Source organism: Canis lupus, chromosome 2, assembly GCF_003254725.2.
Source record: "Canis lupus dingo isolate Sandy chromosome 2, ASM325472v2, whole genome shotgun sequence".
Classification (NCBI taxonomy): Eukaryota; Metazoa; Chordata; class Mammalia; order Carnivora; family Canidae; genus Canis; species Canis lupus.
The window spans coordinates 3088771-3116218 of NC_064244.1; the positions used below are offsets into that span (position 1 = coordinate 3088771).

General features: G+C 43.3%; 2 long non-coding RNA genes across 2 annotated transcripts; one reads left to right on the forward strand and one right to left on the reverse strand.

Annotated features, from left to right (window-relative positions):
- LOC112679013 (uncharacterized) lies at positions 1-25837 on the forward strand. Its single transcript, XR_003148076.3, has 6 exons — positions 1-200; positions 4823-5004; positions 9887-9939; positions 15857-15949; positions 22033-22174; positions 24675-25837. It is a non-coding gene; the product is annotated as an uncharacterized LOC112679013 (long non-coding RNA).
- LOC112678985 (uncharacterized) lies at positions 25800-27448 on the reverse strand. The gene is made up of 3 exons (XR_003148042.3): positions 27331-27448; positions 26978-27169; positions 25800-26865 (listed from the first exon to the last, which is right to left on the reverse strand). It is a non-coding gene; the product is annotated as an uncharacterized LOC112678985 (long non-coding RNA).

A 27448-nucleotide genomic window follows, 5' to 3' on the forward strand; every position in this document is an offset into this window, starting at 1 on the left:
TTCAATGGTCTTTTGTCACTTATTTTGTTCTTAGCCACACATTTGGATAACTCGCCAAGGTCGAGTGAAGGTGAAGGCGGGGTCATTACCCAGATTAAAAACAGCATGAAAATCATCTTCTACACTGAGCACAGTCGTGCTAGTAACTCTTGACAGAGACAATGGTCATTCCTCCTCTGGCAGCCCAGGATTCTGCCCAGGTAAGAGTGGGGAAGAGGAACTGGAGGGAGGTGCATCTGGTTTCCATTCTGAGAGCCAAACCACTGGCCTGTTTTTCACCACTGCTCACTGTAGTGGAACTAGTTCTCTTGCTCCTGCCAAAGCTCCTGGTCGCATTCGTATGTATATGTGTGCCTTCAAGGATGAGTGCAGGGTCACCAAGTGGAGAAAGAAATAGAAAAGCCAACAGTATTGTCAGTAAGCCTTCCTGATGTACATGCTGAGGCTAACAAGTTGAATCTTCAAAAGCGAATTCTGGGGGTTGTGTAGGCTGTGGCTGGACATTTTGAAGCAAAGGCTGTTTCCTGGGCCTTTCGTTAGGACCTCAAATTGGTCATGGTTAAATAGAGTGCTTCCAAACAGTTTCTGGAAGATCTTAAAGAATTTACCCACTAAAAGAAAATATGGAGTAAGGTCAAAGGGCTAACTGTATCCCCTTTTTTGAATATACAAATTCAAGAATTTATTTCCTAAGAGCTGGCTTTAATTATTAGTCATATGGAGGATTTGGGATCCTAACTCCGGAATTAGGATATTACGTCTTCTTTCTATCAGGCTGTTTTGAACCTAAACAGACTGATCCAATTAATTGCTTCTTCCCACTTATTGCTGCCTTTTGTGAACCATTATTCTACCTCTTTTGAACTCCACATCCTGCTCACCACTCAACCTTCACAGTCACACACAGATACTCTTTTTTTCTTTCCCCTTTATCTTGAACTCTTGTGGTTTAAATATCTTTCCAAACTCTTGAAGAAACACTCAAATTGCATAAGGATGTCACCTGTGTGCTGTGTTTCCCAGAAAAAATGTGTCGTTCATTGCAACCCCAGTGCTAACTTTCTCTGACCATAATTAGCTCATCCACCAAGTGCAATTAAAACTGTCATCTTACTGGAGTCATAGAGCAGCTCTGTAGCTGATCCTACCTACCTCTGCCTGCAAGCTTTGAAACATGCTCAGTCCTGTTTATCTTTCTCAATACAATGTTCCTATCCAGCCCAGAAGACAAGAAAGTGCTTAGGGTATCTCCCAACCAATTGGTTCTGTCCTGACTCCTCTCCTCATGAGCATGAAAGCCATCTCAAAGCTGATACCACAGATGATGTGCTACTTATTGTCATGAGTAGAGTATGGTAAAGAGGGAGGTTTATTGGTTTAGGGCTGTTTTCTTAGTCCATTCAGGCTGTTATAGTGAAATACCATAGACTGGGTGGCTTATAAACAACAGAAATCTATTTCTCGCAGTTCTGGAGGCTGGAAAGTCCAAGATCAGGGTGTTGACAGATTTGGTGTCTGGTGAAAGCCTGCTTCCTGTTCATAGATGGCTACTTTCTTGGTGCCTCACATGGAAGGAGGGGCAAGGGAGCTCCCTGAGGCCCTTTTTATAAGGCAACTAATCCCATGCCATATGACTCTACCCTCAGGACCTACTCCATCTCTCAGAGACCCCCACTTCCTAATACCATCACACTGGGGGCTGGATTTTAACATGAATTTTGGAGAGGTACAAATATTGTGTCTATAGCAGTTGTATATTAACGTGTGAATTACAGAGAATTATTGGATGCTCTGAGTGTAACCCTTTTGGTAGAAACGTGTTTAAGTATTTGAGGAAATCATGAATAAAACCAAAGGGGGAAACAAAGGAAGGAAAAGACCCTTGCTTGTAACTAACCCCCAGAAGCTTCTTGATGGTGAAATGGAGGGGAACCCAAGCCACACATATAACCACAGTTACACCAAGTATGACCTTCATGGTCTTTCTCTTTCTCCTTTCCATGTCTTACCATGGCCATTCCACTCAAGTATGGCCTCCTTGGGCCCCTCAAACCCCTACTTCATGCTGTCCACTTTAGATCCTCAGCCAACAATGGCTAAGTCCTCGGTGACTATATGCCAATTCTCCTTTCTCGTATTTTTGCATTTTGACAAGAGAGTTCTTCTTTCTTGAGGCTTTCTGAAAGCAAGGAGCTTGGATCCATGAGGAGCACATAAATATGTATTGACTGCTGCAGTTGTGAATGCTCACTCTCCAGGTCTCATGAGGGGCCACCAGGAGAGTTAGTGTGATATGGGGGTACATGTAGGGCAACCGAGGATCTTTGGGTTGTATTTTAGCTCATACTCAAAGTGGAGAAACTGCTTCTGTGTGTCAATGAGTAGTAAAATGCCCTCAGTGTGAGTCATCCTGGGGAAGGGGAGTTGGCTTTGGGAATCAGGTGAAGCAAGGAGGAAGGGACAGGAAAGTCCTATAGAATTCATGCTTGGCTTCCTCCCTTGTGGACTTCTGCATTTTGTCATTCTATTAAGCAATGGATTGGAAATAGAGAGGGGACCCAGACTGGGATTGGGGTTTCAGAAATGGAAATATGTTTCTTTCTGAAGTTTAGCCCGCAAGCTGGTTATTCTCAAAATCTTATCAGCTTGCAATTCACGTATCTACCTTCTACAACCTTCACAGCCTATTTAGCCCACACTGGTCAGGCTGTTGGCAAGCTGCAGAGAAGGCCCACAGAAATCAAAGGGCCAAGAGAGTCCTGGGTCTGGGAAAGCTACTACTCTGCTGCCAACAAGAGAGCACCAACCAGGGATTTAAGAGGAGAAACAAGGTTCCCCTGCTGCTAGAATACCAGCAGGGTTTTTATGAATGGTTGTCATATGACATTTCTTTGTATTGAAGGCTACCCATTCTGCTCCTGGGGTTTGTACCTCACAGCCCCATTAACTGATTGGCTGGGATTGTCTCTTGCTTTGTGTATGATGTATCAAATTTTAACCCTGCAGGCTTTCTATATGTGTTTTTATTAGACACTGAAGCAACAATATACAGATTAAAATATTTATGTGCATTTTAGAGTACTGTGTGAGGATTATTATAATTATGAAGCACCTTGTTACATAGATCTCCAAAGACTAAGCCTGTTGAAAAGATAAGCTGTTTTCTTCTCTTACTCATTTCATTTCAATCCTTACTGTCTCTAGGAAGATTTTATGTTCTTTCTTTGGTTGATGATGAAAAATGTTGTCTTTGGTCCTTTTGTGTGTGGGAGAATAAATTGTCTTGCATAATTATGCTTTAAATTTTTTATTGTGGCCGATTTTTTAATATAAATAGTTAAATTGCCGCTCTGTGAACTTCACATCTGAAAGTGAACCTCAGCCATGGTTTGAACATTGGTTCAGAGCTGTGCTGTCCCACAGAAATTTCTGCAAAGATGGAAATGTTCTTTGTTGTTCAAGGTGATGAGCTCTTGAAATATGGCTATAGTGATTGAAACTCTAAATTTTAAATTTCATTTAATTTTAATTAATTTAAATACAAACGGCCATGGTGGCTACTGGGTACCATAATAATAGTGCAGGATAGCACAGGCTCAGAGGTTGAACGATAGATGTGCTCATGTGAATAAACTGATTTTCCAGGGATCAGGAAGGGCCTTCTCTCCAAAATTGCTGCCCCACCAACCAGCTCACAATTTGTGAAATAGCTTCAGTAGCAACAGAGCTGCTTGTAGACTGATTGTATCCTCTCCAAATTCATATGGAGAAAACCTAAACCCCATTTGATAATACTGGAAGGTGAAGCCTCTGGGAGGTCAGCCGGTCTTGAGGGTGGAGCCCTCATGTGATGGATTAAAGACCTCAAAAGAAGGGACATGAAAGAGCTTCCTTCTCTCTGCTGTCCACCATGGGAGGACACAGCAAGAAGATGGCTGATGTGCAAACCATGAAGATGGCCCACACCAGATCCTGACCATGCTGGCATCTTGATCTCAGACTTCTCAACCTTCAGAAGTGTGAGAAATAAATGTTTGTTGTTTAAACAACTCAGCACGGTGGTTTGTTACAGCAGCCCAAGTTGACTAAGACAGAAGTCTTGAATGCAGGCATCACTGGGACTTAAGTTCTTGCCAGGGTTGGAGGCGGTGGTGGCTCTAAAGTAATGGAGCACCTGGCTCTCGGTAAGTCATGCCAGAAAATCAGCGTCCTTAAGTTAGAGTGACTACCCCTTGTGAAAGATGCACTGACTGCTGTGCTCTAATCACAAGAGAAATGTATGGCAGCTCTCATTGAATGGTTGACTTCAGACCCTTTACCTAGAGAGAGAGAGAGGGAGGGAGGTGTGAGCTAGATGCTAGTGTTTCTGACGTGGCTAGGGCAGGGACAGCAAGCAGCACTGGAAGGAGAGAAAGGAGTGGGGCCAACATGAACGAGGTAATTCACACTTTTGCCCTGTCACTTCACCTAGGCTGAGAAGAGGCTGTAGTAGGAGGACTGCAATAGCCCAGAGGGCCCTGAGCAGAGTCCCCCTGGCCTGCTATTTCCAATGGTGGCAACCAATGGGCAGTTTCCCTAATTCCTCCCTTGACCTAGTCTTCTGAAGGGAAGAGTTGCATTTTATTCATTTTTGAATCCCTCACAAAACTAGCTTTCCATGAATATCTGAGGACTAAATGGAAGGGTGTCTGAGCTGTATTTTGTCAACTCCTTTTTCAAAACAGCAACTGATCCCGTCTCTGCTACCATCTGCCTGTGGGGAAATCCCTCAGTGGACCAGGAAGGCAGAAAGGTTCATCCCCCGTCTCCTCCTTCCTTTCAGGGTTTGTGGCAAGGAGGAAACAGTGGCTGAGAGGTCTTTTAAATGCCTTCGCTGCCAACTTGTTTGAGAACCACACAAAAGAATGTCGAAATTGAAAGATACTCCTGCTTTAACAAATAATTGATGAATTTCATTAGTTGGAACTCATTTTACCTTATCCTTGGCGGCTGGCTTGAGAAAAGGTGAGGAGTAACTCAGAAATTTCTGGACTCCACTGACAGAATTGGAATGCCCTTTTTCTCTTTTATTTGTTTGTTTGTTTGTTTATAAGTAAGAGCTGTTTTGCATATGGCAAAGCAGCTCCCATCTCTGCTTACCCAGCTTACTCCCTCCTTTGTACCTCCATCCCCCACTATTACTTCTATAGTGAAATTATTTATTTCAAAAATGAAAGACCACGATTCTTCAAATTATTAATCCTGTTTAGTTCTGCAGCCAAGAGAACTTTAGTGCAAATTATTTCAGATGATGTATTCATTATGGAGGTTTAGAAAGGAACTGACCAAAGAGGACTCAGGTTTAAAAGTTGACATCCTAGTAATACTCTTTATTGGTAGCATACACAAAGTTTTATTGACCAAGCTAAAAAATGTATAACATGAATACCATAGGGATGCCTTGGTGGCTCAGTGGTGGAGCATCTGCCTTCGGCTCAGGTTATGATCCCGGGGTCCTGGGACTGAGTCCTGCACTGGGCTCCCTGCAGGGAGCCTGCTTCTCCCTCTGCCTGTGTCTCTGCCTCCCTCTGTGTGTCTCTCATGAATAAATTAATAAAATCTTTAAAAAACCATGATTACCATAATATTTTCCACATATTCTGGTGTAATGAAATAGTTCAAAGATCATACTCAGCTCTTTCAAGTAAGGATGCTATATAAACACAAATGGATAATCTTCACACCATTCCCATTTCTTTTCTGTTGCTGACAATTTTTTGGACAAGTACACACACTTATCTTCCATGAGCACCCAAACTCTCAAGAAATGAGAGAGGAGAAAACAAATCAAGTGCTTGGAGAAATAACCATTGTCTCCAACTTAGCTGCTTTAACATGCTGCTAGTTTAGGAGGGAGAAACAAAACAAAACAAAACAATTTATAATGGTTGATGAACAGAAGCATCATTCTCACTGAGAGATTCAAACTATTGGACTTCCTATGTAATGAGCCACTTCTGGCAGCAGGGTGCTGGGATTCTCAAATTCAGAAATTTCACTACTTTAGAAGAATGCCATAGGTTCATTTGGATTACATAATTTATTGAGCAAAGGAGTATTCTTGGCACTTTAAAAAATATTCTTGCATTTTGTGAGTGGTTGCCATAGTTCATTAGTGCAAGTTCTGCTCTGTGATACAATAACATCATGGTATGTTTATTTTATTAAGCAAATTCTAGATGGCAGAAATACTCTCAATTTCAGCGTTTTAGAGCACCTGCTTCCTCAGGTCTTTCATACTTTTCAGGTTTTATCTGTATCTGAATACCATTGAGTTCAATCTTTGCTACAAGCAGGGCTTATAAATACATATTGACATATTTCTCCCCTTTTCTACTCTCATTCACTTAATTAACTGATACTTATTGATACTGATTAAGCGAGCAACACTATGTCAGTTGTCTTGGGGTCCCACGTGATCACAGACCCCTGCCTCATTGCCATTTCTGGCTCTCAACTCTTTTTCCTCCCGCAGTCCCCCATCTTCAAGGCTGGACTTGGATGCCTGGATGTTCCTTTAAGTGAAATATATCTCCAACAAGTTCCGGTGACAGTCCTCAGTGACAGAGCCATCCTGGTCACATGGCCTCATAGCCTCAGCATGGCCTCATGGTTGCCTCCTTCTCCCTCAGGGCCAGCTCATATCCAGGTCTTTGTAGCCCATCCTGTGTTCTGTTTCTCCCAGCTGCCCCCCATTCCCAGCACCCCACTGTCACCCATGACTGAGCCCTTCGCTTCACTTGAGGATTACTGCTCCGATCACCTAGCTGCCATCTGCTTTATGTCCTTCCTCTCTCCAACCCAATCCACTCCCATGGCCACATTCATTTTCCCGAGAACGATGCTCTGATTATGGCAATCCCGTGCTCAGAAGCCGTTAAGGACTCTCTTTTGTCTACAGAATAGTCTACCTGCCTGGGTGTGGAAGTCAGACCAACAAAGGCGGGGCCTTCAAGCTGCTTTTCTGGCTTCTCTGCTCCTTGCTCACCACACCAGTTCCCTCCTCTGCCCCAGCCTTGGCTGCTACTGCTCCTTCCCACACCCTTTGGTGAGGAGCCCACATTCAGCCTCATCTTCAAAATCTTGCTTACGTGCTACCTTCTTCAGACAGTCTTTCAACTTTCTAGCCAGAAGTCATCTTATTTTTTTCTCTCTGGGTTTCTATAATATCTAGTTTTGAATACGTTAAATTTATCTGAATTGAAGCATTATTATTTGAGGGGACTTCAGACTTCGTGAGCTGCATTGTTTCTCCAACCAGCACTCCCTGGCTTTGTCTGAAACCCAAACTCACTTTATATTTATCTCCAAGGTCTGTTGGCAGGCAGATTGTGGGAAGAATATGTGTCATTCCTCAGTTTTCCCCCTGGTGCCACAGAGATGACTTCCACTTTGACCTGATTAACCACTACATTATGACAACACACTTGCACCGTCATTATGAAGCAGTTAGGAGGAGACCGTTCTTTGGCATGCTGCTGGGCAAGCCTCGGCCATGTGCAGAGCAGACGGGGAGTCTTGGACTGTGGGGGATCAGAGGCCGGCAGAGGAAAGCGGCTCGGGTAGAAGTCATGCTTGCAAGCCCGCAGCAAAAATTGAAAGGAGTAGCTGGCCAAGGACAATGCAAGTCCGGTGCCACAGAAAGTGTTTCCTCTGGGCAGATGGCTCTGTTGTCAGGTTTACTGAAACAAGTTCCTCTTTTAATAGGCTGACTCAGATCATCCTTTTTTGATCCATCTGGAGCCTTAGAGACCATATCTAGAAAAAGGAGACTTTCACGAGGAATGTATTTTCTTTTTAAGATTTTATTTATTTATTCATGACAGACACACACAAAAAGGGAAGGGGGGGTGGGCAAGGACACAGGCAGAGGGAGAAGCAGGCTCCATGCAGGAAACCCGACATGGGACTCGATCCCAGGGTCTCCAGGATCACACTGCGGTCCCAAGGCAGTGCTAAACCGCTGAGCCACCGGGGCTGCCCACGAGGAATGTATTTAATTTAAGCCTGTTATCATCTATCCATTAACAATGAGCGATGGCATAAAATACATCTCGAAAGGACGATGAGTCCAGTGCACTGAATGATACCGTAGTAATCAGGAAAAGTGATGGTCTCCTACAAGCCATCTGTGTGAGGAATCATGCAGAGATCCTGGGACCACCTAGTATACAGAAGGATAGAGAGAACAAAAAAAACCACCTTAGAAATATGGATTTAATTTTATTAACTATGGGTAAAAATAAAATGTTTAAGGCATTCTTTTATTTACGAAGGTAACTCAAACTAAGTTAATTTACCAAAGAAAGTCATGGGTGCGGTGTTTCTGAAAGGGCCACCTTGCGTTGTTAATGGATTGTTTTTATTTCTATGAAACTATTCTTTTCTTTCTATCAGCCTTCCTCAAATTAAAGACTTTAGTAATTTCTACAGATATAGTGTACGGTGGCTGTTAGCCAGGTTAAAATATTCTCTTCCTAGCCTCTTTGCATCCCATGAGTGACTAATTTTATTGCAGAAATTTCTGCCACTTTTGTATTTTTGTTCAAAAGAAAACTTTTTTAAAAAACAGAAATTTTTGGTGAGGAAACCATGTACTTAATAGTCTACTTTCTTGAGTGAAATAGGGCTAAGTTCTCTTTAAAAGAAAAAAAAGAAGTAAGCATTTGGGCACTTCAAACCTCATCAACTACATTTGATCCCAGATATTATCTAGGCTTATCTTGAATGAGAAAATGCCAAAGGCTCAAGTGCTGGAAGACTCCGAGAGCATTTTCACTCATCAGGAGGCTGATTAAGCTTATTATTTGCTGTCCAAAAAGCTTCAGGTGCTTATTGACCTGGACTAAACCTGAAAACAGTAAAGGGAGAAAAGGAATGTGCTTCTAATTGAAGGCCCCAAGGAAACGGGTCAACAAAGTAGAGATGGTCACTTCTTAGTGCATGCTGGGGAGCTGAGCTTGTCTGCCAAGAGTGGCCTGGGAAGGCTCATTCCCATCGTCCCGGGAGACGAGGGATACCCAACACTACATTACAGAAGCTCAGCCATGTTTTCACACCTGGTTAAGTGTCCATATTTCCTTGCATCCAAACAAGAAGTGAGTTTTACACATATTTTTTTACTCAAATATTTGAACTCTCAGGAGAACCATCCAGCAGTCTGGTTCTAGAGTTGCTCAGCTTCGAAGCTCAGGTTTATTCAGTACCCACAAAGGATTGCAACATTTGCCAAGAAAAACAGCACAGCAGCTGCATCTTTGCGAGGGTGGTGCAAGCTTTAAAATACCCTACAGTCACCACTTATGAAAAGATATAGGATCTTCAGCCATGTTGGCATTTTTAACAAGAGGTAGTTAGTTAAATATCTTCCCCACAGATTGTCACTTTTTTGTTTCAGTGGTTATGATTTCCCCCAACTGATTAAACAGCTCACATTTTCTTCTACATAAATCACTTCAATTTTCCTACAGAGATTACCAAGGTCCTATATTTACCAGGAAAAAAATGTAGATGAAAGAATTATTTGAAAGTCAGTTCTGTGATAAACTACTCTGTTGTTTTTATTACTTTATTCACAATTGGGTATTGATGGTGGAAATTATAATTAACTCAGTATTATGATTGGGCAAAAGAGACTGTTCTATGAAAAAAGAAAAGTGTCATATTCTGAATGGTCCGAGACTGGTATAAATTCCCATCAATGAGTCTTACTAACACCTGTTTTGGAGGTGGCTAAAGTTGGGGGAAGCAACAGACGTAAGCAGACATTTAAGGAATATGCAAGTCTCTACTCATTCTATGAAGTATCTGGTAAATCAAAGCGTATTTTCTTTATTTCATTCCAAAGGGCAACTTCTCTTATCTCGTCTGTGAGCTGAGTATTTTTCAACCTAAGAGAAGGTAAGAGATGACATGTGGAATTTTAGCAGCCAAGATAAACAATCTTCCATGAAACCAAAATATTCTGTGGCCCTGGCAAGCCTCCTCAGCTTACTGGGAGGTTTGCTAAGGGATGGTGGGAATGGAGAGTTCAATCAACCAGGGATTTCTAACTTGAGACTTTGCCAGTGTTTCTTTTGTATTAAACAATTGCCATTCAGAGCTTTTCAGCCAACTATAGCATCTTTACCTAAGTTATTCCATTATTTAACCTGAGTCACATGCTGCATGATTAACTGTATATTTTCCCTAGCTTGATCTTACAGTATATTGTTTCTTGGTAGAAAGGAAGTTGCCAAATAATTACTCTTTTGCATATGTCACCTCAAGGCTCTGCACTTGTGCTTTGTGGTTGTATCTTTGTCATTTCCTTACATTTTTTTTTCTCTGCCCTTTCACTCCAGGGCTGAGAGCTTCTGCTTAAAACCAGTGGTTTTAGAGCATAGAATTCTTTTTTAGAGCACTTCCATCTCTGTAGCATATACATAAATAAATAAGCTGTAGAATTCTAAGTCAAGGGAAACATTCTACAGAGCAGAGATCTCACTTGCAGCAGAATTCCACTTCTCTCTGTAACATGATTATGCAGTACTTAGAGAGAGAGATGGAAACAGAATTGAATAGTGAAGATTTCTTCAGAAATTTGAGTCCCTGTATCTAAAGGTCTGTGGGGGCATTGCCAGTAATTCATATTCCAGGCAAAGAAGGATTTTGGCTTGTCCCACCAAACAACTCCAAGTTAGGAAGGGGAGAAGTCATCCTTACCCCTCCCCATTCGAACAATCCAGGGCAGATGGGAGGTCTCCTGCTGAGCTCTATGAGACCTCAGTGCGGGACTTTATCTACAACCTCAGGTCACAGAACATTCTGGGTTCTCACCTCTCCAGGGATAATATGCCAACTTTTCCTTCACTGCTTGCTTGCAGAATTATTGGAAATGTTTTGAAAAGCAATAGTTTGTTCTTCTTTTATAATTTCACTCCCATGTGGAGGCTTTTCTCTAGGGAGCTCAGGAACACATGCCACAATTAAAGGACTTAATTTGAAGTTCAATTCTGCCTTGCTGGGTCAGTGATCTGTGAGCCAAATGATGGAGATCTGCAGTAAGCAGGTGAAGGAGATGTGGAAATGCTAAGGGGAGTCTGTAAAAGATGGACTTTCAAGGAACCAGAAGGCTACTGGGAGGTCAAAATGTAGTCAGGGGGCCTACTGAAAATTACTGTAGGAGAAGAAGCCAGAAAGCTTGGGGAAAGCCATGAAAAAGGTACAATTTAGTCAAAAGGGAGGAGGAAGAATTTTCCGTTGCTGAGCTATTCAGAGCCAGGCTGAGATACGCAAAACATGTCCATGTTTTTACTTTTCACCAACCGTACTTCCTTATTTTAACTTCTTCATATTCACGGTAACCAGAGGACATGAGCAATGGTTATTATAATAGTAACATTAGCTAATAATATTGTTATGTATTAAGAACAATGACAGTAAAATATGTAACATTTTTAAATGCCATGGTAGACTGAATACACATGGCTGCCTGTTTTCCCTGCCAAGTGTTTCAAAGCTGACCGTAAATAACTTTAAAAGGCTTAAGACCAAAGGACAAACAGCATAAGAGAGAACAAAGAGTAGACTAGAAGAATAAATGAAGTTCCAGAAGATGGGAAGCAGAGAGGGAGACTCAGAAGAGACTTGTTAGAGAGGAATGACAATGAGGAGTCCCTTTATTATTTTACAGAATCTGGGACAGGCTCAAGAGTTGGCAGGAAAGGTATTTCAGCAGGCTGGAAATTCTGTTTATGGAGCAGTTAGAACCCTGTCTCCCCTTTCTCATACCCAGCTGGGTGACTATTCCAGGCAACCAGAGCAGGAAGCAGGCATAATCTCTGTAGAAACCAGACCAGAGGACCTAGATTCTTGTTCACCAAGGGCAGCTAAATATGTGGCATGTTACAGTAATGCCAGGAGGGCATCTGGTGAGTATGTCTTACTTCCCTGAAAAGGTCCCAGCATCCTGGCAGTAACTGGACATTGGACGATTTCTTTCTGGAGAAACTAGTCCAAGAAAAGATCAGTATCAATATTCAGGACCATACAGTGAAAAGACTGGTCCCCATTTGGCACTGGAATGCAAAGTTCATAAACTCCACTGAGACATATGGAGGTTAAAATTAGTGCCCCAGTTCCTCTCCCTTGAATATGAGTGACAGCTAAGCATCACCAATTCCTTAGGAGAGACTCCAACAGGAAAGGTGGAAAGTTAAAACAAACCAAAAGAGAGAAAACAGTTTCAAAAACAAAAGAGAAAGGGAAAGGAAAACTCAGACTAAAGCAAAACAAATGCCTCAATAAGTATTATCCTCAGCGAGAGAAGGAAGATACTGCATTTATAAAATTAGAGCAGTCAGCAACAGGAAAGAGCTTTGGAAATTAAATACAGAAAAATTAAAATAAGATATTTAATAGAAAAGCAAAGAGAAGTTGAAAATTGTTCAAAATGTGCAAGAAAGAAACAAAGTTAACTTTTATTATCATAAAAGGAGAAGATAAGAAATGAGGCTTAATCCAGTTAATAAAATATTGAATGAATAAGAATTCCAGAGAGACGGAGAAAATTATCAAAGATATAATTCAAGAAAAAGTTTTAAAGCTGAAGGACGTGAGTTTTTACACTGAGGTTTCAAAGTAATAAATTACAAATACAAACAATAAAACACCCAAGACTCATTATTATGAAATTTCAGAGCAAAAGGAATAAACAGAAAACCCCAAGAAGTTTCTACAGATTAAAAAACAGATCAAACACCCCCCCCCCACACACACACACACACAACTGAGTTTGTGTGAACCAGACTTCTCCGTTAGAACAGTGGAAGCTAGAAAAAAAAAATAACAATATCTTTAAAATTCTGAAGGAATGTTTTCAACCTGGAATTCTTTATCAAGTCAAATTAGCAAATAAAAGTGAGGAAATTTTTTAGAGAGAGAGAGCAAGATTGCATGCATGTGCTGGGAGTGAGGGAGCAAAAGGAGAGGGGAAGAGAATCTCAAGCAGTGTGGAGACTTACTTGGAGTTTGATCTCATGACCCCGAGACCATGATGCAAGCCAAAATCAAGAGTTGGATGCTTAATCGACTGAAACACCCAAGCACCCCAAAAGTGAGGATATTTAAGGACATATCAGAGTCTCAAAACATGCATGTTTTCTACAGAAGTTACCAAAGGATTGGTCTAGTAAGACAAAGGGATAAATAAAGGAAAAGGAGGTCAGGAAAAGTGTGTATCTGGTACAGAAAAAGAGAAAAAATAAGTTCCCAGGTTGATGAAGAAAAGGCACAAAACAGAAGTTGTGTATAGAGTAAAATGGGTACCAATCAGTGTGGAAGAGAGAGGGCCTCTAGAGAGATAACTCAAAATATATCACTATTCTTGATGTACATGGCTGTATTAGGAAGCTGCCCTCCATTCCTGTCAATTTAGTGACAAGACATAGAAACAAATCCAACCAACCAACCAATCCAGCTGAGGCAATTATTTCATATATATAATATACATATTGATACAGGGCAAAATGTCATAGTTCACATTGTGGTTCAGCTGGGAACATATACGTGACAACAAGTCATTACATAGCACTGAAGCCTGTCGAGGAACAGAGAGGTAGAGATCGTGTGTGTGGATATTGGAACAACTGAGTTAAATCCTCACTTATTTTAATAAGGAATTGACATAACGGGTCTGAATTTAGTCACAGTATTTGGAAAGATGGAAGCAAGGATCGATAGGATCAGCTAAGAAGCTGAAAGTTGTCACTGCTCAGAGCGGGGCTCAGAGGGTGGAGAGAAGTGGGGAGGAGTCCTTATTGCTCACAACCAATGTTGTGGTGCCACCTCACTTATGGATTGCACAAACAGGGTTTCATAAAGACGGACCATCTAGCGCTATGCTAGCACTAGGAAAAGCTTTACATGAATCATTGCTTTTAATGCTCACATGATTATTGTATTAGGTAGATTGTCTTATTTTCTTCATTTCTAAGACAGATCTTAGAAAACTCTGGTCATCGAGAGGTTTAGACACTTGCTCAAGGTCACATCACTGGAGGTGTTGTAGATGGGCTATGATCTCAGTGACTGACTCCAAGGCTGGGCTTTTCCACTCTATAGCATTCCACTTCTCAGGCTCTGTCTATGGGATGATCAGGGCACCTGAAATGATGTCCTTTAGCACATCAATGTTTCACGAAAGCACAATTCTGGTAAACACAATATATATGTTTTTGGTTGTAGCCACATTTACCTAATCTGCCTCTGAAGCTAAAAGAGGGAAGATTATTGCATTGATGGTGTAGAATGTCTGCTTGAAGGAGAGCTGGGAGGGCCAAGCCACATATACCTGTCCCTTCTCTGATTTGTAAGAGCTCGGCCGCCCCCGCCTCCCCACCACCCAGGTGTGGGAGCCCGGAGAGCGGCCACCTGCTATCTTCTCTCTCCAGACTTCCTCCTGCCCTGGCTTCTCTCTTTAGGACCAGCCCTGATTCCGATAGTGAATGATTCAGGCTTGAAGCCTAAGTAATTATTCGTATAAACTTTTTAACCCCTGGGCTCTGAGCAGGTCTAGACTTGCCCGCCTCCTTCAGTGACTTCCATTCTGCATTCTCAGCATGATGGAAATTTAAACAGCAAGGATCGTGTAGTACACATCAGATTATAAAACTTTATATACTGGCAGTGCCTTTGACTGTATAAAAATTGGTTTTCATGCCTTGCTTGGATTTGGCACCAGACTAGAAAGGGCTGAACTCTCGCTCCTCAGGAGCCCTCTTGACTTCTCAACCACAAACTCATGTCAACTGAAATCTTAGAAGTGGCCACAAGCAGTCTGGTTTTGATACCTGCCAACATTTTCCTCAAGCTAGCCCTTAACCACTTTCATAATTCACTTTTAAAACTACCCAGTCCTCGTAAGTCAATGAGACTAAACAGTGTCAGCTGCTGGCTTAGAGTCGGTTCTCTGATGGCTGTATTAATATTTCTGTGTTCTCACCTCCTACCCCTGGAGGCATCAGCTTGCATGACTGGAACTATTAGTTCCACCCAAGATTTTAGTCTAAGGCGAGCCATAGACAGATGATGTGGAAGACAGATGTTTCTGAATCCATATTCACAAGCTTTAGACTATATCAAACACCCAAGCAAAGAGTTATTATTCTATCTCACTTATACATTCAGAATTCGGATTCAGTTGAAGTGTGAGACATTGACAAGCTAGCTGCCCATGGATAACAGAATATTCTGGCTTCCTACTCTCTCCTATATTTCTCTGTTTCTGTTTATTGCTCCATTTTTCTTTCCATCTTCTGGGAAGAATAGCTTGTAACTGTGATGCTTCTGTTACGTGTTAGGTTTTCTCTTTTATAGAGAGTTCGGTCAGGAGCTCATCTCTTAGATTTGTATTTTGAATTGCTTTAGTTTTAATCTGGATCTGGCTTCCTTCAACAAATTAAACTCTGGCCTTAGAACGGTAACTCAATTCACATTGAAGGGTTTTTCCCCCCCTCAAAATAAGATTCTAGTGCAAAAACACTTCTACATACCCCTTGGGATCGTTTGTTTTTCAAAAGCTTTCTTTCAACAAAATCCATTTCCAGATCTTAATAATGACCTTTATGAGATGTTTTCAACCTATGAACCCTCTTTCCAATATACTTATGTGGCTTTAGGAGAAAATACTTCTGGGTGGAGAAGGCTGATACTCCGGGACTATCTTGATTTGGGGTTCAAATCCTTCGTTTGGGTTCGGCTTAGAGTAGAAAACAAAGTTTTGGGTCACTCTTTGATGACTGTTTTCTTTATCTTGGGTCCCCAACTCTCTTTGGAGAAATGTATGGAGGCTTACTAAATCTGGGAACACCAGAAAGAGCTACAAGAATCTTTGTGGATTGCGAAGTGACCTGCTGGCCAATGTCCATAGGTATGTTTAACTTGAGATTCTCTACACTGAATAATTCGTTCCATAACGGTCCTGTTTAAAAACCTGCTGAATGGAGGGGAATGTCCTTACATCGTCCCCCCAGAGCAGTTTAGTTTACACAAGGTGACCGGTGAAGACAATAACCTTTGTCATCCAGACAGTCGGTTTTCTCTCACTTATTTACTTCCTCTGCTTAGGAAAACCTCACTTCTGATTAGTGCAAGCGTATTCACTTAAATGTAGGCTTGGGGAGAAACTTGTGGTTTTCAAAGATCTATCTCTTGACCTATTACCACTACAGATTTTACCATGGGCTCCTGGCCGCCAGGGCAGCTAGCTGGGTCAACATCGGGAGCCTGAGCAGGGAGGTGAGGCGGCTAGAAGGGAAGGCCGGAGCCCACCTTTCCTCTCTCATATGACCCCCCTTTACTGGGGTGTGCAAGATCCTCACATTTCCACCGGCTAATGAACCGAGGAGATGTGTGGACTGAGGAGGTGGTGACTGGACAAGGGAGGACAGACAGTACCGGTGTCTTCATGCGGCTGTTTTAGGGACACGGAGGCCACCACTGACCGAAGGGGAGGGCTCAAGCAAACCATAATATTGGCTTGCAAGCGAGGGCGTGATGGCAGCCTTGGGTAGAACCCGAGTCCGACAGCAGCCGGAGAGGGTCGAGGGTCGGTGGGAGGGCTGAGGGCTGCTTGAGCTCCTCTGGTGAGGCTGTGGCCCTTTCTGTCTGTGAAGGGGAAACAGCAGGGGATGGGGGGTGGGGGAGAGGGGAAGGCGGGAGTGGGGTGGGATGGGCAGGGGGGTGTTTCAGCTGATTCTCAACCATATGCATGTCAACACCTCATGTCCCCGGTGGTGAGTGGGGGAGGGGCGGGGGCCCAGCGCTGCTCCTGCTCCGATGCTTGCTTGCCTCCCTTACTGGGTGCCATCTGGGGTCCTCCGGCACTGCGCCCCCCTCACCTCCCCGCACCCCCCGCCTGCCCCGCATCCCCTGCCTGTGCCCCGGGCTGACTCCCTGGGCCCCTGGCCCCTGTCCGAGCCGGTGGGCCCCCCACTGGCTGCGCTCTCACCCAGGAAACTTGGCAAACACACGGTCCCCTCTTAGGGATTCGGCCTCAGTGGCAGTTCCCAGCCCCTGGGAAGTCGGCAGAGCGGCGGAGTTGGGGAGCCCCGCGCAGGCACCCCTTCCCGGGCACACCCCGCTGCCCCGCCAACCCGAGTCCTCCCGGGGCCTGACGTGTCCGTGGCCCCACGGAGTGTCCACCTGGGGAGGCCGAGCTCTGTCTCCCCTCGAGGTGGTTCACCCGATACCATCAACATACCAACAACGAGTTGGTGATCCAACTCCTTGGGAGCTTTTGTGCTCTCCTGCTCTTGCTAAAACAAAAGCAAACTCTTTTTGGCTCATTTCGGTTTGTTTTTAAAGAAGGAAGCCTGAAAACAAGTAAGACACTAGGAAAATTATAAAACTTCAAAAAAAAATTTTCTACAAAAGCTGGTAATACCGTTCCTTGGTTATTAAGTGTGAGTGATGCCAAACCCACACTCGCTTGACTTTTTTTTTTTTTTTTTTGGTAAAGATTTATTCCAGTGAAATCTCTGCTTCTCATTTTATACCATGATGTGGAAGGCATTAAGTTTTTTGAGCAAGATTCACATTCTTAGTTTCTTTCCCTGTCTCCCTCAGTATTGTGTCTCCTCTCTCTGTCTCCACTCCCACCCCCAACACTTTTCTGATAGATTCTGCTAGGATTGAGAAACAAAAGCTGATCATTGTGGAAAAGATTCTACAAGTTTTCATAATCATGTCAGCAAGATTGCATAATCTTCCTTTCTTCCTCCACTGTCCCATTTTCAGCATCCCTGGCTTCTAAATCCTGCTAAGGTAAAGTCACTGCTGGGATATTGAGAAAAAAAACAATGCCTGATGCTCACTCCTGCTTCTCGGCAAGTATAGAAGACACTTTTATGCTATTAGCTGCTATTTGTGTTAATACAGATGCTATTATCTGATTTAAACATCAAAGGTCTGATTTTATTTTGCTTTTGCCCTGGAGACAAAAAAAAAAAAAAAATGAAAGAAGAAAGAAAGGAAGGAAGAGAGGAAGGAAGGAAGGGAGGAAGGAAGAAAGAAAGCCAGCACCATTTTGAAAAGAAAAGCATCTAATAATTAAATATACTTTCCCAGAGAGCTGAGGAGCAGATGTTCTGTCTCTCTCATGGAGTGGGAGGGTGTGGATACTTACGGGAGTTGTACCCAGAGCACATTTCATAATCTTAAAAAGTCAAGAGGTTTGAGGAAAGTCCCTAAACATGGGAGGTCTGATTGGGGGTAAATTCATACTTCTGCAGCAACACAAAAGGGAATTTACCATGTTTTTTGGCAATCATATATTTTTGAATTTCTTCTCCAAACTCTCAAGATGTGAAAGATTGTTATCACCACAAATTAGTAGAGTTTTTGAAATTGAGGGGGAGAAAAAAAATCCTTTCTGCTTGGCTCACACAGCTTTACTGAGTAAATTGTTACTGTGATTTCCATAACAGCCTACCACGCAGAAGAAAACCCAGGCCATAGGAAAAGTGAAGCCAAATTTGGAGGCAGAATCATTAACAATAGTAAATGGAAAAGAATGAGAATTATTTTTACTCTAGTTCGTATGCAGGATTCTGAAATGGGTAGGATAATTAGAATCATCTGAGGAACCTTTTCAAACATGCTCCTGCCCCATCACCCCTCCCTGCATCTGCCTCCCATCCTCCTCTTCCACAGAATGAGCACATGTCATTCAAAGAGACTCCTGAGTTAAATCCAGTTTGCCTTCTCCATCCCATTCAGACACCCTCTTCCTCAATTTTAGAACCAGGGCTGTAATATATAAACTCTTGAAGAAAGGACAGCTTCCTATTGCTCTTTTAGAGGGTCAGCATGCCTCGATTCCTCTGACACACCGTCCTATGGCAACCCTCTGAAATGGATGTGTTTGGACAGATCAGCTTCTGAAGGTGAAGACAACCACTCCTTCTTCCCTCAGACCCTCGTTTCAGAGAATCGGCTGCACATTTTCTGTGCTGGATCCATGATTAAATTCCCTCTGTACCGCGATCCTGGAGACCCGGGATCGAGTCTCACGTCGGGCTCCCGGTGCATGGAGCCTGCTTCTCCCTCTGCCTATGTCTCTGCCTCTCTCTCTCTCTCTGTGTGTGACTATCATAAATAAATAAAGAAATGAAAAAAAAAATGAAAAAAAAAAGGGAACCCTGGGTGGTGCAATGGTTTAGCGCCTGCCTTTGGCCCAGGGCGCGATCCTGGAGACCCGGGATCGAGTCCCACGTCGGGCTCCCGGTGCATGGAGCCTGCTTCTCCCTCTGCCTGTGTCTCTGCCCGCCGCCCCCCCCTCTCTCTCTGTGACTATCATAAATAAATAAAAAAAATTTTTTAAAAATGAAATTCCCTCTGTACCATTTATAATGTTATTCTTTTCTGATCTCTCTTTCAATGAATGTGAAGTATCTGTGTATTTGAAATCTTCTGGGACTGAAATAAATCTTCAACGTTGCACAGTTTTTAGAGTTGGAAGGAGCATGAGAGATTGTCTCCCACAATTTTACAGGATTTCATTTTATAGTATCCTAGACAGTTGCTGCTTGTATATTTAAAAAAATTAGACACCCATTACCTTATGTGGAAATACACTTTATTTCTGGAGAATGCACGTTTGAGCCAAATGAAATGCATTTCTTTTCCTAAGGTCTTCTAGTTACAGGAATCTTAGAGATTGATGGCATGTCCTCTCAGTAACTTCTCATGAGTCTCAAATTAAGCTGCCAGTTTGCTTAGGAGTGGAACACGTTCACATTTAATAATCACGGACTTTACACCCTCTGCTGAATTTGATTTTTCCAGCAGATTCTCAACTCCCCTGATAACTGAGTAGTCTTCATGGTGCTTTTCACACAACCCTTCCATGGCAGTCAGGGTGGGGAAGGGAAAGAGTAAGCCTTCTGCAGTCTGCAGTGAGGTCAAGGTAGAACCTCAAAGACTGGTTGCACTGAAGATGATCCTGGTTGTCCTATGGGACAGCCAGGAGGCATGGCTACAACCCTAATTTATCATACACTCTGCATGACACCAGGTCAAACTAGGAGTCAGTTCCACAGAAAAACATCAACAACAAACACATGACAATTGGATATTTGGTATCAGATAGAGCAAATATTGTTCACTGAATTTTTACACTATTATCTGGTGGTTTTGGCATTACTGGGATGCAGTTTTAGTTAGTTTGTTTGTTGGTATAGAGAATAGCCACTTGCTGCTTGAGCTTCTGAGGTCATTTCTCACATTTCTGCTCCAGAAATGTGTGCACTTGATAAATATATTTTTACTGTTAAGATTAAACTTGCGGGGATCCCTGGGTGGCTCAGTGGTTTAGCACCTGCCTTCAGCCCAGGGTGTGATCCTGGAGACCCGGGATCGAGTCCCACGTCGGGCTCCCTGCATGGAGCCTGCTTCTCTCTCTGCCTGTGTCTCTGCCTCTCTCTCTGTGTCTCTCATGAATAAATAAATACAATCTTAAAAAAAAAAAGATTAAACTTGCTTGTTCTGTTAAAAATTTGGACTCATCACATTAGCCTTCTTAAAAATACCAGTTTCCTTACTAATGTTTACAGTTTTCTATCACCGAATATTTCTTTGTATTCTGTTTATCCCCATCCCTGACTCTTAATACAGATTTCACAGACTCTCCACTGCAGTTCCTTCCAAAACTCCATGTGTTTGAGATTGATGAGGTTCTTGATAAAAAGATCTGATTCAAAGGCCCCTTTGCCTGTGGCCCCAGGGGACACTTTGTGGCCTGAATTCAATACCAAAGCCAGAAGGACTAGTTAATTATTATTTTTTTAAAGATTTTTATTTATTTATTTTATTTGAGAGAGAGAGAGAGAGAGAAAGGGGAGAGAGGCAGAGGGAGAAGGAGAGAATTGCCAGCAGACTGTGCGGAGTACTGAGTTCAGAGCCCAAAGCAGAGCTCAATGACCTTGAGATCCTAATCTGAGTGGAAACCAACAGTCGGTCACTTAACTGACAGAGCCACCCAGGCATCCCAGGACTAGTTAATTCCTAAAGTGGCACTACATGCTCTATGTGAATAATCTAATCAACTCATTTGGGTTTGACTTGTCTTCCTCAAATAGAGATCTGAAGACTTTAACCTCAGTATCTGTGAATGTCACTTATTAGAAATAGAACATTTACAAATGTAAATGTAAAAGACCCTCATCTTTACAGGTTAGGATGAGGTCAAACTGGCCATATTATTTTATGACATGGCCTTAATATAATGACTGGTGTCCTTACAAGAAGAGAAGAGACACATAGACATGCACAGGGGAGAAGTCCACATGAAGCTGGAGGCAGAGATTGGGGTGATACAGATACAAGCTTAAGAACATCAAGGATGCTGGCACCAAAAGCTGAGTATGCCAGAGTCCTGAATGAGCTTTCATTCTAGTAGGGGAAGACAAATAACAGGGAAATGGATTTTTAAAAAGTGATATCATTGGGATCCCTGGGTGGTGCAGCGGTTTGGTGCCTGCCTTTGGCCCAGGGCGCGATCCTGGAGACCCGGGATCAAATCCCACGTCGGGCTCCCGGTGCATGGAGCCTGCTTCTCCCTCTGCCTGTGTCTCTGCCTCTCTCCTTCTCTCTCTGTGACTATCATAAAAAAAAAAAAAAAAAAAAAAAAAGTGATATCATTGCATTCAGTGTCAGAGAGAAAATAGTGTCCCTGTTTCCTGAGGTAGCTTCTAAAATCCTTGGGCTCTTCAGAGTAAGAGTTTCTCTTGTATGCTCATGAGATGACTAGTGGCTAAGAAGCCCTAGAGAGCTTTAGGATGTAGGCTGATCCCCAAAGACCAAGGAGTGATTAGAGGGTTGGAACTTTCAGCTCCAATCCCTAACTGGGGAGGGGAGAGGGCTGGTGATTGAGTTAATGACCAATGGCTAATGATTTGATCAAGCATGCCTACATAATAACTCTCTCTCTCACCTCCATGGAACCCTCTACAGGCTGGTGGACACACTGAAGTTGTAGGAGGATAATGCACCTGGAAAGGGCATAAAAACTGTACCTCATGCCCAATGACTTGCCCTATGAGTCTCTTCCATCTGCCTGTTCCTAAGTTGTGTCCTTGATAATCAACTGTTGATAGTAAGTAAACTGCCTTTTTGAGTCCCGTGAGCCATTCCAGCAAATTATCAAACTTGAAAGGAGGGGCATTGTGGGAACCTGCAGATTTGTAGACAAGTTGGGCAGACCTGTGGGTAACCTGAGAACACAGGACTTGCACTTGGCACCCAGAGTGAGGGCAGTCCTGTGGGACGGAGTCTGTCACCCTATGGGGTCCACTGCTAACTCTGGGTTGTTAGTGTCAGAACTGAATTGTGTTGGTCGTAGGACACCCCGTTGGTGGACAGAGAATTGACTGGTATGATGGAACACTTGCACACACGCTTGGAGTCATGAGTATTGTGCCTAACAGCAGACCAGGCGGGGATCAAGTGTGAAAGAATGAGAGAGAGCAAGGAGTGAGTTGGAAAGTCCTCTCTGAGGAAACAACAAGAATGTGGGGAAGGAGTAAGCATGGAAAGTTCTAGTGGCAGTGTGTGCTCGGCAGAGGAAACTCATGTTTTCAAGGCCTTGGGCTGGGAATGTGCTTAGTGTGAGCCAAGAGTAGAAAAAAGGCTGGGAAGCCCATAAGGGAGACTGATAAGGGTGTCAGATGGGCCCCATGCCTCCTGAGCAGCATATAAGAGGCAGATGCATGTAGTGAGTTTACTTACTATAAAGCACAGAGAAGCATAAAGAAGGGCTGCCTAACCAGAAGGGAGGTGTGACTTTTCCTGAATAGAAATGTCTTCAGAACAAGGCGGCATAATCTAATCCATTTTACAGATTGTCTCAGCAGCGAGGGCCCGGACAGAAGATGAAAAGCTCAGGTATTTCGGTCAGAAATGCACCCCAGTTATTAAGGACATGTTCTGGTATCTCTCATTGCCTTTGTTTTGGAAATGAGTGAAAGATTTCCATCAATCTTTCAAACTTCCAGATTTAATCTAAATATGATTCGCTTTTGCTGTGCAAATGATTATCCAGCTCTGTAATCATTTGCAGGTAGAATGGTGAAAAATGCAATATATTCCCCCATTATCATGCAAATCCCATATTTAAATATTTCCACATCACTATATAGTTTTTGGCCTTACGTTTCTTTTCTTTTAGGCTGTGGGAGAGGGAAGGTTCTGGTATCATCAGTTGGATTTTTTTTTTTTTAACTTTAGGTTAATCTAAAGTTTGTAGGAAGCTGCATTTGGAGATGCTATCCTTATTATTTGTGAGCTGATGGAAGGTGAGAATCTTAAGCCAGCAGCTGATGCTGCTGACAGAGCAATCCCAGCAGAGGGGCATGTGGGACAAACCAAGCAGCAATGCCCGTGTTCTGAGCCCATTCACTTCCTGAGTGGGGTTGTGCGTCAAGTCGCCCTCTTATGAGCTGAGAGATGGCTCAGCTAAGGAAGATTGGGGGATGGAAAATGAATAACTGCTGTTCTCAACAGAAATAATTCCTGGAAGTGGGGGCAGATGAATGGTTAGGTAGAGAAATGGATGACTAAGTGTGTATTTTCCTAAAATGGATAGGCTACCTAATGTCTTTATTAATGTCCGATGGGCTAGTTATCTTGTTTGAATTGATGAGGGAGTACGTTCAGGTAGGAAAGGGGTAAAGACCAAGAGCTGGTTTCAAAAAACAAAAGGCCTGGACTTTTAAAGTGACTTTTTTTCCTTTGCAGAGGTGCACAGCCCAGACCTCATGTCAAAAGCTTTGGGCAGCTTTTGCAAAGCAATTTGCAGGTTATGGGAACCAGCGGGAGTTTGTGCTGGCTCTAGCATGACAGGATGCTTGCATCAATGCCGTTCAAAGACAGAACACAGATAAAGTGTTGGTCTCTGGGAGTCTGTTCCAAGATAGGCCTGTGTAAACAGGAGAATTTCTTAGAAGTCAGTGAGATTTTTGAGGTTTTGCTATCAGCCCTAGAGGCAAGGTTAAGCCATGGTGACAAGTGACCCCTAAATCTCAGTAGTTTAGAAAAACAAGGTGTATTTCCTGTCTGTGCTCTAGTCCATTTTCCCTTCTGCATTGTCCTGTCTCCCAGAACCCTGTCTGATAGAACAAGCACCAGCTAAAAAAATGCTGGTCATTGTTGGCAGGAAAGAAGAGAGAATGCTGGCTGGCTCACATGCTGGCTTTCAAAGCTCCTCGCTGGAAGGGATGGGGGGCACTCGTATTCTCTTAGCTGGCCACAGCAGATCACAGGGCCACACCTGGCGAGGAGGGGAAGGAATTGCACTCCTACCTTATGCTCTGAGGAAATCGAGAAAACTGAGTTAGGTAACACCGATAACCTTCACAGATGTAAACAACGCAAATAGGCAACCAATTGAGGTGACGGCAAAACTCCAGATCATCCTTTTCTAATTTGTTGTGTGTTGTGTGTGTATATGTGTGCATATGAAAGTAAGGCGCTAAGGCTGAAGATAGACAATGCTAAGGAAAGATAAAAACCTATACCCTCCCTACCCCGGCACCCCAATAAACCACTTACTCATCTAGGGGCTTACTTAAAGAAAACCGTTTAACTCACGTTCTCAGAAACCCTGTCTGCTGGACTGAAAACAAGCTGAGGTGGCTGCTGGATCTGACCGAGGAGCTTCTCTGACCCAGAAAGAAGGAGAAAGGAATCGCACTGTGCTATTCGGGAGGCAGGAAGGCTGCTGGCTGCCCAGGACACCAGCGGGAAGCATGGTGGCTTGGAGAGAAATGGAAAGACTTTTCTTGCAGGGAAGCAATTTCCACCCTCTGGGTTTTTAATCTTGTCTAATGATTTTATCTGGCACGGAAGGAATTGGGGGAAATGAGCGTGTTTTCTTCACTCTTCACCCAGAGGGTAATCCTTAAGAAAAGAGTGATCATTTGTGATACCTCTTCTCATATCTACCAATCTTTGCATGATTATTGCTTTATTGAGATTGCAAACTGTTCTTGAATCAGGGCTGACACATCAGCCACTGCCTCCCGTGCAGCCGGGAAGAAATTGACAGTTTGCACATCCTCGGGTTAGCTTCACGTTAATTAAAGCTTCACACAGCTCTGTCTGCTTCCCTTTGTTATTCACATGGGTTTTTGTGGATCATGCTGTTTACAAATAAGGCTAAACCCAAATGCCACACTTGCATCTGAATGTCCAGATCCAGGCCCATTCTAATTGCTGGATGCACCAAAGAACGGGCAGACACAGTGAGTATAATAAGATGGAAGAGCTACACGATTCAGTTTCTTGTCAAATAACTTCAAGAGCTACACATACACTTCCCTTGACTAACTGTATTTTCTGGAAACCAAATGTCTGAAATATATTAAGTAGACATTTGCCTATGTTCATAGCCATTTCCCCAGGTTTAAGATTTCACTTACACAATGTCAACATAAGCAGCTTATCGGATATAAAATCTGAGATTCATTACTTGGGTGTATGAACATGGGGGGAAATAAAAAAACAACCTGAACTAAAAATAAAGAAATAAATAAAATTCTAAACATTAGGCTGATAGAATCTTTTAAATATGTCAATCACATGTTGTCAGGTCCAAAGAGTAAAGCTAGTGTATTGTGTTACATCTTATCCACACAATCCCTTTGTAGAAAATGAAACAGATTTGTGAAGTCTACCTATATCAAATTTTAATGATTGTTCATTAAACATGTTTGAATGAGATTAATGCCAATTTCAAATATGCATGAATCAACCTGATATGATCCCCTACTAATTAGAAAAATGTTTCAGAGTTGCTGGCTACAACCTCTGCCGTTCAGACTGATGAGAACTTCAAGACAATTTTATATGGTTACATTCAGAAAGTTGTCAGCAGATTTGTGATGTGGTGCTTGATGGACTGATGTAGTAAATAAAAGGAAGTGCTCTACGTGGGCCTCGAGTCCGGTGGTGGTGGTGAGGCTGGGGAGGGAAGCAGTCCCAGAGGCTGAGAGTAGCTCTCAGTATTGTAGGCACCCGTGCCTCTGGACCGTGCACTTCACAGGTGCTTCTCACTCTCCTCTTCCCGCTCCTTAGATGGATGGGCTGGGGATGGGAGTTGCTTAGGCTCTGGTAAAGCCCCAGCAGATAGGCTCTGGTAAGCTCGTTGCTAGAACAGAGTGCTCTGGCTTATTTCATAGCAGTTCTTTCTTTCTCTCCCTGCAGTGGAAGCACAAGGGAACTTGACTCTGCCGTTCACTATGAGAACCTGGTAGAGCTCCAGGAGGTAACACTGGTGAAAGTGTGGAGGCCCCTCTCTGACTGGGCCTCCTCGGACTTTGTAACTCAGACTTGTCCACATGGAGCCTGCAGCAATTCATTTTTTTTTTTTTTTAAAGATTTCATTTATTTATTCATGAGAGACAAAGAAAGAGGCAGAGACACAGGCAGAGGGAGAAGCAGGCTCCATGCAGGGAGCCCCATGCGGGACTCGATCTCACCACCTGAGCCAAAGGCAGACACACTCAACCACTGAGCCACCCAGGGGCCACGAGCCTCCAGAAATTCAATTCAGTTATAGCTCAGGTTCTGCTAACCAGACACTGGTTCCCCAAGGGGTTGCTGATCCAGGGTTTCGGCCCCGTGCCCTGTGATTCTCTGTTTGCCTATCAGGACCTCCAGTCTGGGGCCGGCAGGGCTTTTTCCTGTGACCTCACTCCTCTAATGGATCTAAGAAGAGTTGTTGACTTTTCACCTTGTTCGGCTTCTTACTTGTTGCTGGGATTTAGTGGTGACTTTCAAACTTCTTACCTGCCAGGAAAAACTGAAAGTCTGTCAGTCCATTTGAAATTGCATTTATGTGGTATCTGTCCTGCATGGTGACCCAAGTAACAACCCCGGGCTATAAATGGTCACAGCTGACCTTTTTACCATTATATCCCTAGTACTTGACAGTCTGTCCGGCGCAAAACAGTTATTTGGTAAAAATACGCGGACTGCCTAGCTAGCAGATCTGGAAAGATGCTTTCCAAAATCCAGGAGGAGATCCTGAATGCTCCTGAGTCTCAGGGCAGCAGAGCAGGTGTCTCAAGGAATAGCCATCCCGCCGATGACTCTAGGATAGGAGGAGAAAACCATGGGGAAATCAGAGATTGTAACAGACAAAACAAAAGGAGAAAGAGAGAGCGAGAGAGAGAAAGGGAAAGAAAGAAAAGGAGAGAGAAGAATGGCAAGAACTCGGGGTGCTGGAGCCCAGCAGAGCGCCCATCTGCGCACCTCCCCCACCCTGGGTGTTGGGTGTCACGCTGCCAAGCGCCGCCTGCCCAGAGCCCAGGCCATGGCTGGAACCCGAGGTGGGCACATGGGCTCCCTCCACATCCCCTTTTCCATTCTC